Source organism: Tachypleus tridentatus, chromosome 6 (assembly GCF_004210375.1).
Source record: "Tachypleus tridentatus isolate NWPU-2018 chromosome 6, ASM421037v1, whole genome shotgun sequence".
Taxonomy (NCBI): Eukaryota; Metazoa; Arthropoda; class Merostomata; order Xiphosura; family Limulidae; genus Tachypleus; species Tachypleus tridentatus.
In genome coordinates, this window is record NC_134830.1 from 64,621,586 (window position 1) to 64,632,406 (window position 10,821).

The window sequence follows — 10,821 nt, forward strand, 5'->3', positions numbered from 1 at the left end:
TGTGGGTTTGCGCGAAAATTCAAAACAAACAAACAAAATGTTCGTCTGTATATTATAAGTTTTAAAGTTGCCTTTTCTGACCGTACTTATTCATACTCAGAAGAAGAAATGAAAATCCAATAGATTTTCATTTTGAAAAGAGTTTCTAAAGTCCTTCCATTGTCCGAAAAAAAATTGTTTTCTAAAACCTTTCTGTTAGTGCTTTATCAGAAGAGTTTTTAGAAATGACTAGAGACATTATGATTGTGGTATTTAGACTCTTCTGCAGTTGCTGCAATAACTTGAAGGTTCACTGAACAAGACATAAGATCTATATTTTTAAGAGGATATATTTCTTCTCGTTTGCAACTGAATAGTTTGTTTTGTTTTTCTTTAAATTTCGTGTAAAGCTACACGATGGCTATCCGTATTAGCTTTCACACATTTAGCAGTGTAAGACTAGAGGAAAGGCAGCTAGTTATCACCACCCTTGGGCTACTCTTTTACCAACGAATAGTGGGATTGATCGTTACATTATGACTCCTCAACTGCTGAAAGGGCGAGCATAAGTGGTGCGATATGGAGTCGAATGCCTTAACCCACCTGGCCATGTCGGGCCACAAGCTTTTTGTTACAATAACAGTTCTTACATTTAAACGCATTTTTGCAAGCTGGCAAAGTATGATTATAATTAACCTATTTATCATTAGACATTACTATTAGGCCTATTGCTGTGTTTGTTAAGTCTCAGCCAGACCGACGAGCTCATGAAAAAGATATTATGGTTGATATATCATACTATTATTATACACTATAACTTTTCAGTACCTTCAAGGGACTAAATGTAGTTGTTGGCTTGTCACTGTTAAGTGGAAAGATAGTAAGTATAATTCAATTAGAAACCCAATATTTTTTATATGGATTGTTTTATATTTCATGGTTTTAGGTTTGCTTTTTTCAAAAAAATAATATTATTTAAAACAATTATCCCTATCTGACGTGCGTGAATATTTTTTTTCCTTTTGCTCACTTGTTAAACTGCTAGGTATAAAGCATAAAATTGTGATCAACCATTTCTATTAGAGTAGATTTGAAATTGCTTTCCTTAAGATTGGTTTGTTTTGAATTTCGAACACGCGACCCTCGGATTACGAGTCGAGTGCCTTAACCACCTGGCCATGCCGGGCCCTTTTCAAATACATCTGTAAGATCTGTTTGATTTTTTTAGACGAGTTATCAAAAGATTCAAAATAGCTTTGAATTAAAATTTGTAGCTATACTGACATAAAAGCTGTAAGACAGAAAATACAAGTGCAAAGTTATAAAGTTTTAAGTTTTCATCCATACTAACGCACCTAATTATTCTGTTTAACTTTTATTGTATATGAAGCGCTATTAAGGAACGTCATATCATTTCAGAAGGTCCTCTAGTGGTGAAATCTAATTTTTTTGTTGGCATTTTATAAGCAACTAATTGCACAGGAGTGTCGGGAAGTTTTTATCCCCATAAACTTGGAGAGATGGACTAACAGTTTAGTTATAATTAATGTTTAGTCCGTATTTTAAATATAAAAACATCTGGTATGTGGGACCTTGAACGTGAATCAAATTTACTGAATTTGTATGAAAAGCAATTAGAGTAGATCTAATGCAATGTGCTTCGCTTTCCTTTTGATAATCAAAGATTGACAAGCTTTCTAGAACAAATATATTTTAAGACATAATTAGTCAGCTCAGTTGAAAGAGCTTCAAATCCTTTTTCTTTTCGTATCCTTTCAGTAACATAACAACACGCCTGTGGATTTATAAATCTAACAGGGTTTCGATACCCGTAGTGGACACAGCAGAGATAGCTCACTGAGTAGCTTTGTGCTTAACTACAAACACAAACGTTTTTTGCGTTAGTGAATGCAGGTTTGTAGTGAGATTTTACGTTTCGAAATTGTTAATAATTTAAGCTTTCCAAAAACACAGCAATAGAAATAATAAAAAATGATGGACGTCAGTTGTCCCTGAGTGGCACAGAGATATTTCTATGGGCTCATAAAACTAGAAACCGGATTTCGATACCCTGGGTAGGTAGAACACAGATAGCCAGCCCGTTGTGTAACTTTGTGCTTAAACTACAAGCAAAGAATTGATGCAGGAGGTAATTGTTAGCTGAAGGAAAAGTGGTATGAATGCTAGTATATACAGGTTGTATGCTGAGTCGTATTGTGGCTTCTATAACGCACTATACAAATATAGAAAGTTTTTTTTGAGATAGCTTTAAGCTGTTTAACATAACTTTGTTTATAGCAAGGTTTTTTCTTGTTTTTTTTTTTCATTTTACAGAAAATTAATTTTCAAATTAATCAGGATTTTACGACACACTTGTATTTCAGAATCAGATACACCAACATAAATGTTTAGGCTTTGGTTTGGTTTGTTTTGAATTTTGCGCTAGCCGTCTCTAATTTGGCAGTGTAAGACTAGAAGGAAGGCAACTAGTCATCACCACCCACCGCCAACTCTTGGGTTACTCTTTTACCAACGAATATTGGGATTGATCGTAACATTATAACGCCCCTACGGCTGAAAGGGCGAGCGTGTTTGGTGCGACGGAAATTTAGGCTTTGGTTTGTCACCTCGCTCAATTTTATTGAGACATCATCGTAAATGAATGAGGCGTTTCAAAAATGTTTCTAGTATACCACGGGCCAACACATCATCAGATTAGTGTTTTATCTGACAGAATTTTTCACAGAAATACAATGAAACACAGATACTACTTGGAAGAGAAAAATAAGTACAATTTATCTTAAACCTTTGTTATCCAGCTAAAAAGAAATTTTCTGTTTCTTTCTTAGATTCAATTAGCATGAGAAATTCGATCGACAAAAAAAGGGGTACGAGTACATGGTAAAACAAATTATTATGTAAATTCTAAAAAAAATCCTCTTTTCATAATGGTTGAAGCATTTTAATCAAACTAGATACACAAGGAATAATTAATCTTCTGATACCTTGCAAGATACTGAGAAAAATATTTAACTCGTGGATATGCAGATTAACACATGTGAATTGTGCCATGATTAGTCCCTTTAACATTTACTCCTACTGATATTGTAGAATTTTATATTACTAGTTTTTGCTTTAAAATGTTTTAATGATTAGTAATGTTAAACTACATCATATTTGTCATCTGTTGGGGATAGTCGTGATTCAACCGGATAAAGATAATGTTATATCATTTTAAATGAGAATCCTTATTTTGCTAAGAAGTTAAGAAATTATATATATATATATATAAACACATTTCAACTCTTGGGTTTGAGCCAGTCAACACGAATATTCTTTTGTCAGAAAAATTCAACCCATATAAGAATTTTTTTCTTCTTTATTGATAAAGAAGTCACGTCTTTTTAAATGATTGTCATTTGTTGTTCAATAATATCATTCTAGGTTTATTTAGAATACTTAAATTAATACTTAGTTGCCTTTAAACTGCGTTATTATAAACTTTTAGCGGTTCATTACTTTGCAGTATAACAGATATGTGACTGATGTTTTACGCTATTTTATCATTAAGTTTCACATATCAATGTTACATTAAAAGATGGACAAAATCTGACTGAAAAAGATCCCAACTACGTTACACAAAAACAATTATCAAAGAGTAAGATTGAATGTTACTGGAAAACTAATCATAAGCAAAACTATGTGCTTGTTCGGTACGTTCTTTTGTGAGAATGCACAGCTGTTTCGACGCATTATGAAGATGTTACTATCTAGCCATGGAGGATGACAATACTCCATTTTGTCTTCAGATTTGATTATTTCATTATTTGGCGTTTTGATTACCTCTTCAGTTTTGGTTGTTATATCCGCGTATTTGTGTGACATCGTTATCTACTTGTAGCAGGTTAAGGTATTTAATGAAAATTCATGCTTAACATGGCAGCTAGTTATTTGCTAGTCTACTTTAGTATTAACCGCAAAACAACAACTAGAATGATTATCTATAAAAAACGATTTTCAAGAATCCAGCATCAGTTACAGAATTGTAATAACTCCATTGATCATCTGCACTCTTCTTATTTAAGGTAATGTCCACACGACTGATCGACAGGTTTTTGTCTGGAGAGTTTGATTTGCAAGATATGATTGGTAAACGTCATGAAATATGACTATTTAATTGAAGCTTTTATTTCGGAATGGAAGCCTTCAACATGCCAAACAGGTAGATTTACTATTCAATAAAATATTAACTTCTTACTGAGCCCTATTATACAATCTTTCCCACGTTCAATCGAACAATACTTCTTCCTGGTATAAAATTTTCTAGTGCTAGTTATCCCAGGATTTTAATGAATCACCATAAAAAAAACATATTGGAGTCACTGATTGGCCAACGAAACGTCTTTTTTTCCTACATAACATTTTGGAAAAACTCTTTGGAATTGTTTGCGTCAGTACCGTAATTTATCACTGGATATTATTAGCTTGGAGTGACAAAGATTTAGAAATTGGATAAGAAAGACACTCTATTTTCTGACGGCTCAGAAGTATGCCTCAAAGATGCAGATGCTGTATCAGAAGTACTGGGATGACATTCCTGTTGCTTTGTATTTCACGTTTGCAAAATATGACTCTTTTTTTTTTCAGACAAGTATATTCACTCAGTACCTAATTTTTAGTGCTTTTGGACTTTTGCTGTTTTAAGAGATATAACTAGCGATACGTTGTTTTTAGCTGCGATCAGTAAATATGTTCTAAAACTCACTCTACTTTCATCTTTGTTGTTCATTTGGTTAAAGAGTAATTTATTTTAAAAAGTTTTGTCCTTTGGATTCATTCTAATAACTAACTTATATCTATTACAGCTTGCCCTGTATTGAATAAATGTAAAGTTATAGTTAAAACTGATAACTTAACCACACCCAACATAGCTGACGATTAATTGTAGTTAAAGATCCAACAAAGCTACATGATTGCTGTTCTGAGGATGATCAGGTTTTCGGCTTATTCTATATTTTTGCTATTTCTGTAAAGATTTAGAATTATATTGTTTTTTAATTTATATGATGTCATATAAAAATAGATTTATACTGCTATTATTAATAATAATAAAGGAACTCTAAATGCTGAATTCCTTTGCAATTTGGTGTGTCAATGGTGCCCTTATAACACAAATCGCCCTGTATTTTTCTATTTATAAAATTAAAATATGTTGAATTATTCTGTTGTGGAACTTTCAAATCATCTGCCGTGTCCTTTTACATATTGCTAACTTATAATGTAATTTTTTGTTTTTTTAAACTGTCACAAATATTTTAGCACATGTGTTTTCTTAGTTGTTTAAGATTTCAGTTCTTGTTTTAAGTATGCAGAATTTTCACGTTCTAAGAGTAATGCCCAAAAAATGCAGAGTATTCAGGTTTTAATTCTATTTATGATGCTTTTATCAAATTGAAATGTCAAATGCCATTTTCGTTTTGGTATTTATGGTGTTAAATATTCTAGGAATTTTGGTTAAATTTGGAATAGGTTTGTCGTTCATTTCTCCTGTTTTTTTTTTTTGATATAATGAATTTTGTGAAATGTGTTTGTGGTGTCTCATATTGAGTTGTATTATATCTGAGGTGTATTAGATTGCTACTTTATTTTCATTAACTTACGAACTTGAAGAGAAGTACATTACTTTGCTTAGCTTAATATTAAAATACATAATATCTTTGTCCAATTGTTTCTGTGGTGAATTTGAATGCTAAATAATAACTCATTACTTGTTGTATTTGTCATACTATATTATATTTTAAACTAACTCTAACATCTCTAAAACATTTTGCTTTCTTACGTTTATTCGAGAGGCAGTGTCGAAACAACGATATAAGAACGACTGGGATACATTTTGTTACTATGCTCAAGCTTATATTACCAGTACATCATGGGAGCGGCTGTAGACATAATATGTTCATCAGGAGTTCATCTTTGCGTAAAAACACACTGGATAGATAAAAGTTGAGATTTTTTTCAGTTTACTAAACATTCAAATTAGCCCAAACATATTCTAATTTTCTGCTGTTAAGTTTTATAAATTAAGTTCAGGTTATTGACATATTTTTAATATCATCACATGTATCATTTGCACTGTCGACTTTTAAAAGTTAGGGATAATAGAGAATTTTTAGCACACAAACCTGGTCATTGGAATTAGGCTGGTCCGCAAGGGTTAGGTATACCCAGTTGAGCAACTGGGCTGGCTGATAAACCGATGCACTAGGGTCAATAGAGGCAAGAGAAGCCATTCTGTTGGGACACTAATAAATACTCTCAGGATCCTCGAACGAGAGAGGCACAAACCCACAGGGAAACGAACACATGTGTCGCTGAGTTCTTGTCATGGCACTGCGTTGAACCCCGGTCGATGGTAGCGTCTCTGTTTGCCGAATTCCTGCTCTGGGACGCTCTTACTGTTCACCCAATCACCATCACTAATTTTTAGAGCATCAGCCAATGGAAACATTTTGAATGTTTTGCATTTCGGTGCCGAATTTAACATATGCCTAAGCGACGAACAACAACTCCTACATTCGTGAAAGCTTCAGGGGTCATATTACACAGACGCGATGTAATGACGTCCAGACTTGCGTTACTGAGAATGTAGTTAACCATGGCAGGGGTCAGGCTGGAGTATGTTTATTTCGGTTCGCACATGGCCAAACCTTTACTATACAGTTGAAGAGGCTATTCTTAAGGAATATTATGACTGCTTGTAGTGAGTGGAAGTTTTATACTGAATATTAACAAAAGAAACGAGAAAACTAGAGTAAACAAAGTTGTTTAAAAGGAAAGATTTAGCAACTAGAATTTATTCGTTTTCAATGTATAGAAATTTATTAAGTAATAACAGAAATCCAAAGCAGAAAGCTTTATTTTTTCCGCGACAAGGGAAATGAGCCGAGATTTGGTAATAGTCTAGACGTGTACATGAAAATATTTTTGCCAATAAACGCAAAATAAACTTTGTTCCGTTTGTCATTTATAGGTAAAACTTGATATTCATTTGTCACTAATAATACCACTCATTGATTTTTGTGAGGGATGCTATTATCTATTCTGCATTTTAGTTAGTTTTTTGAAGCAAATGTTTGAGTCATAGCGAATATTCGAGAGGACATCTTTCACCAAGCTATGAAAACTGGTGCTTCTGCATTCTGACGTAACCTGAGTGACCTCTCTTGGAAGACTCAGCGAATATTTACTAATTCACACGTATGCGAACTTATAAAGTTCATTGCACGTGAGGTCATTCTTTTACACTTAGTTTAAGCTTGGTTGGGAATGATCAATTTATTCTGTAATTACATCCCTGGATATTTAATCTTTAGCTTCTTATAACTTTAAACCCGATTATTAATCGTCCTTTCATTTCTAAGTTGTTACACTTCATAAAAGATCGACCATACGATGTAATGAATTTTCAATTTCTTTAAATAGAAGAATGAGAGTGTAAGTTTACACAATACTATAAAAATAGAATAATGAGTGTGTAAGTTTATACTGTGCTATAAAATAGAATAAAGAGAGTGTAAGTTTATACTACACTATAAAAATAGGAGAATGAGGGTGTAAGTTTATACTATACTATAAAATATTTTAAGTCTTTTTGCAAATGCGCAATAATGATATTTCTTAATGAAACTTAGGGGGAAAACTCTCAGAAACATGCAGTTTTTTAATGCTCATCCATGTATCAAATACACAAATTAATCATATTAACTTTACAAACATCTGATTAGTATGGTATTGGCTCACACCCAGGGATAAAAGTTTGTTGTTGTGTTTTTTTAATTTCGCACAAAGCTACTCGTGGGCTATCTGTGCCAGCCGTCCCTAATTTAGCAGTGTAAGACTAGAGGGAAGGCAGCTAGTCATCACCACCCACCGCCAACTCTTGAGCTACTCTTTTACCAACGAATAGTGGGATTGACGGTAACATTATAAAGCCCCCACGGCTGAAAGGGCGAGCATGTTTGGCGCAAGGGGGATGCGAACACGCCACTCTCAGATTACGAGTCGCACGCCTTAACGTGCTTGGCCATGCCGGGCCGGGGATAAAATAGCAACTGTAGTTAATATTTATATGCTTTTTCTCGCTTCTCTCCAGTAGCTTAACGCTAAGTTGGAAGGCTTATTGTGCTAAAAAGTGTGTTTCGATATTCATGATGGGAACAACACAGATAGCCCATTGTATAGCTTTGCACTTGCTTAACAACAAACAAACAAAATACTTATGTATTTATTTTTATTAGCTGTTGCAAATACGTCTGATAGGCTGCACAAACAGTTATAATATAGTGTAAATTATTCCTCCCATTATCAGTTTCTATGCAAATCAGATACTGATAATCCGTCATATGACATGAAAGAAAAATTATTCATCATTCGGCTCACGTTGGTAAATTGCAATTTGATTAAAGTGGCTTTAGGTCTTTACATTTCATGATATTTTACTTTAACATGGGTTATGATCGCGAACAACAGCAAGGACAGTCTCATACCAATGTTGTCTAATTGAAATTAAGGTGATGACAAAGTTGCGAGGTATTCTAGTTCGCTACTTTAAAGGAATTTTTTCCAGGATGGGGTAAGGTAAACCTCTTAGGAGCATGCCATACACATCTAATGGGTGAAGACTGGTATATCTATTCTTCCAGTCCTCACTTCTTCAAGGAAGTGCCCATTGGTATAATATGGTAGTTTGGGCGTTATCGTTCATTTGCCCAAAGTGAGGGGGCAGCTGCATCAGCAGTCCAAAAATAATCGAAGGATATGATTCTTATGATGCTTATTGTTAACGGTACCAGTGTGGTGGGATAAGGAGTGATTATCTGCTTACGTTGTGGACGAACTACTTTATCACGATGTATTAATAACTACAGCACCAATTTCAAAACAGTTGCACATTTTGGTAAGGACATTTTCAAACTGTTGAAGCCACTTCACATCAACCTGCTATGTTTGATTTGATGGTTTTCCACATACGTGAAGCATCTAGTCGTCTTGTTTGAGGTCTTGGTTTATGAACTGTTTGGAGATATTCGAATAGTGTGATTCACTCCAAAGTTATAACTGAAATTGGACCGTCTGAATATCTGGTATTTTCAAACTGAATGACATCGTTTGCACTCATAGGATAATCGGCTAAGTTATATAGGGTTTAGATACAACCATCCACAATTCTGAGTAACTAAACAGAAGGAAGGCATTGCCGATATAAGAGTTTGTCAGACGTTGAACCGAATAACAAGATTGACTCTTATAAAGCACCCACAAGTAAAAGTGCTAATATCGGTGTGATGGCAGAAACCTTACTGCAATAGCAATCCCACTGTATGTTGTATAGAATAAATAACAAACCATTTGTACTTTTGGTCACATGCTTGATCGTCAAATGCCCGATTTTACTAAAGTGAACTTAGGGACTAATTGAAATTATTTTATAACAGTAATATTTCGTTGTCGCAGCTGTAATAAAAGTTTGATTTTGCTTTGATTGTTTTAAGAAGTATATACATAAAGTGAACTTAGCTCTTATCAGTGAATAGTGCTAAGAATCTAAAAGTCGAAAATGTGATTTTCGTTTAAAATCTTAAAACCTCTGACGTAAGACATCTTAATTTTAAATCCAAAAGGTTGTTTTTATCTTACTCATAAAAGTCTGAATAAAAACTGTACTCTCATGTACCCGATAATCTGTTAGAACAATATATTTTACAAATAAATATTTTAATATTTCACTCTCTCAGATGAAAAAATTTTTTAATAATATTATGCTTCTGTTTCATGTGAAACAATCTGTGAAAAATGTGTTTGTGTGTATTTTTCTTATAGCAAAGCCACATCTAGCTATCTGCTCAGCCCACCGAGGGGAATCGAACCCCTAATTTTAGCGTTGTAAATCCGGAGACTTACCGCTGTACTAGCGGGGGCTGTGAAAAATGAAAACTTGTATTGAATTAGTATATGTGCAGATTATATCGAAAATTTGCTGAGTACATACATATGTATATGTATTGTACTGTGACAAATTATACATGCGTTTATAGCGCATTATCGTTAATAAATAATGTATCATTACGAGAAGCAAGAAAGCTGAATTTTAACACATAATATGTGTCACACGCTTTTTCTTTCATGTGTTTCATCAGAGGGCTGTCGTCAAGATTGAGCTCTTAAGCTAATTTGTAGTTTTGTTCAGCTGAAACTTTAGTTGTTACAGTTGTTGTATTGTACCTAAAGAAAGCCATATGGTTTTGCTTTGATACTTATATATCACCCCACGCGACGCCCACCATGCAGACCAATAGTAAGATGCAATGTGAAAACAGTATTTATGATTCCACTGCCTTGAATGTTTAATTTTATTATCTATACGATGAAACAAGTTTGCCACCACGTAGTATTAAGGAATACAGAAAGCTATTAACCAGTATACTTATGTTTATTTTGTTGTGTTATTATAAAAAATATTAAAATCTACTTCTTCCAATGCTATTGTCTTAAGCGTATAAAAATACACTCGCTGATTGTGAAAAGCATAAATTTCAAACTAATTTACGATTATGATATAAATATATGTCTGTGTGTACTACAGACTGGGCAGCATTAATTAAGAATATGAACTGTGATATAAGATACTGTTACTTACAAAGTACTCATAAATTTTCGATCAGTTTATTTCAAACAGGGATGGTGTGTAGTGTTTATCACAATGAATCGTTTGGAAAGTACTCAACCTGATTATATATACAAATCATATTAGGATAGGCAATAGTACTAAAGAAATTAATCTCA

At 33.6% G+C, this 10,821-nt stretch overlaps 1 pseudogene across 1 annotated transcript in view; it reads right to left on the minus strand.

Annotated features, from left to right (window-relative positions):
* LOC143252700 (zinc finger CCHC domain-containing protein 24-like) overlaps window positions 1-6,419 on the minus strand; it is a 63,602-nt pseudogene extending 57,183 nt beyond the window's left edge. Inside the window, exon 1 of the transcript XR_013029111.1 lies at window positions 6,162-6,419. The product of XR_013029111.1 is annotated as a zinc finger CCHC domain-containing protein 24-like (transcript). The remainder of the gene's footprint in view (window positions 1-6,161) is intronic.
* Window positions 6,420-10,821: the final 4,402 nt, after the last annotated feature.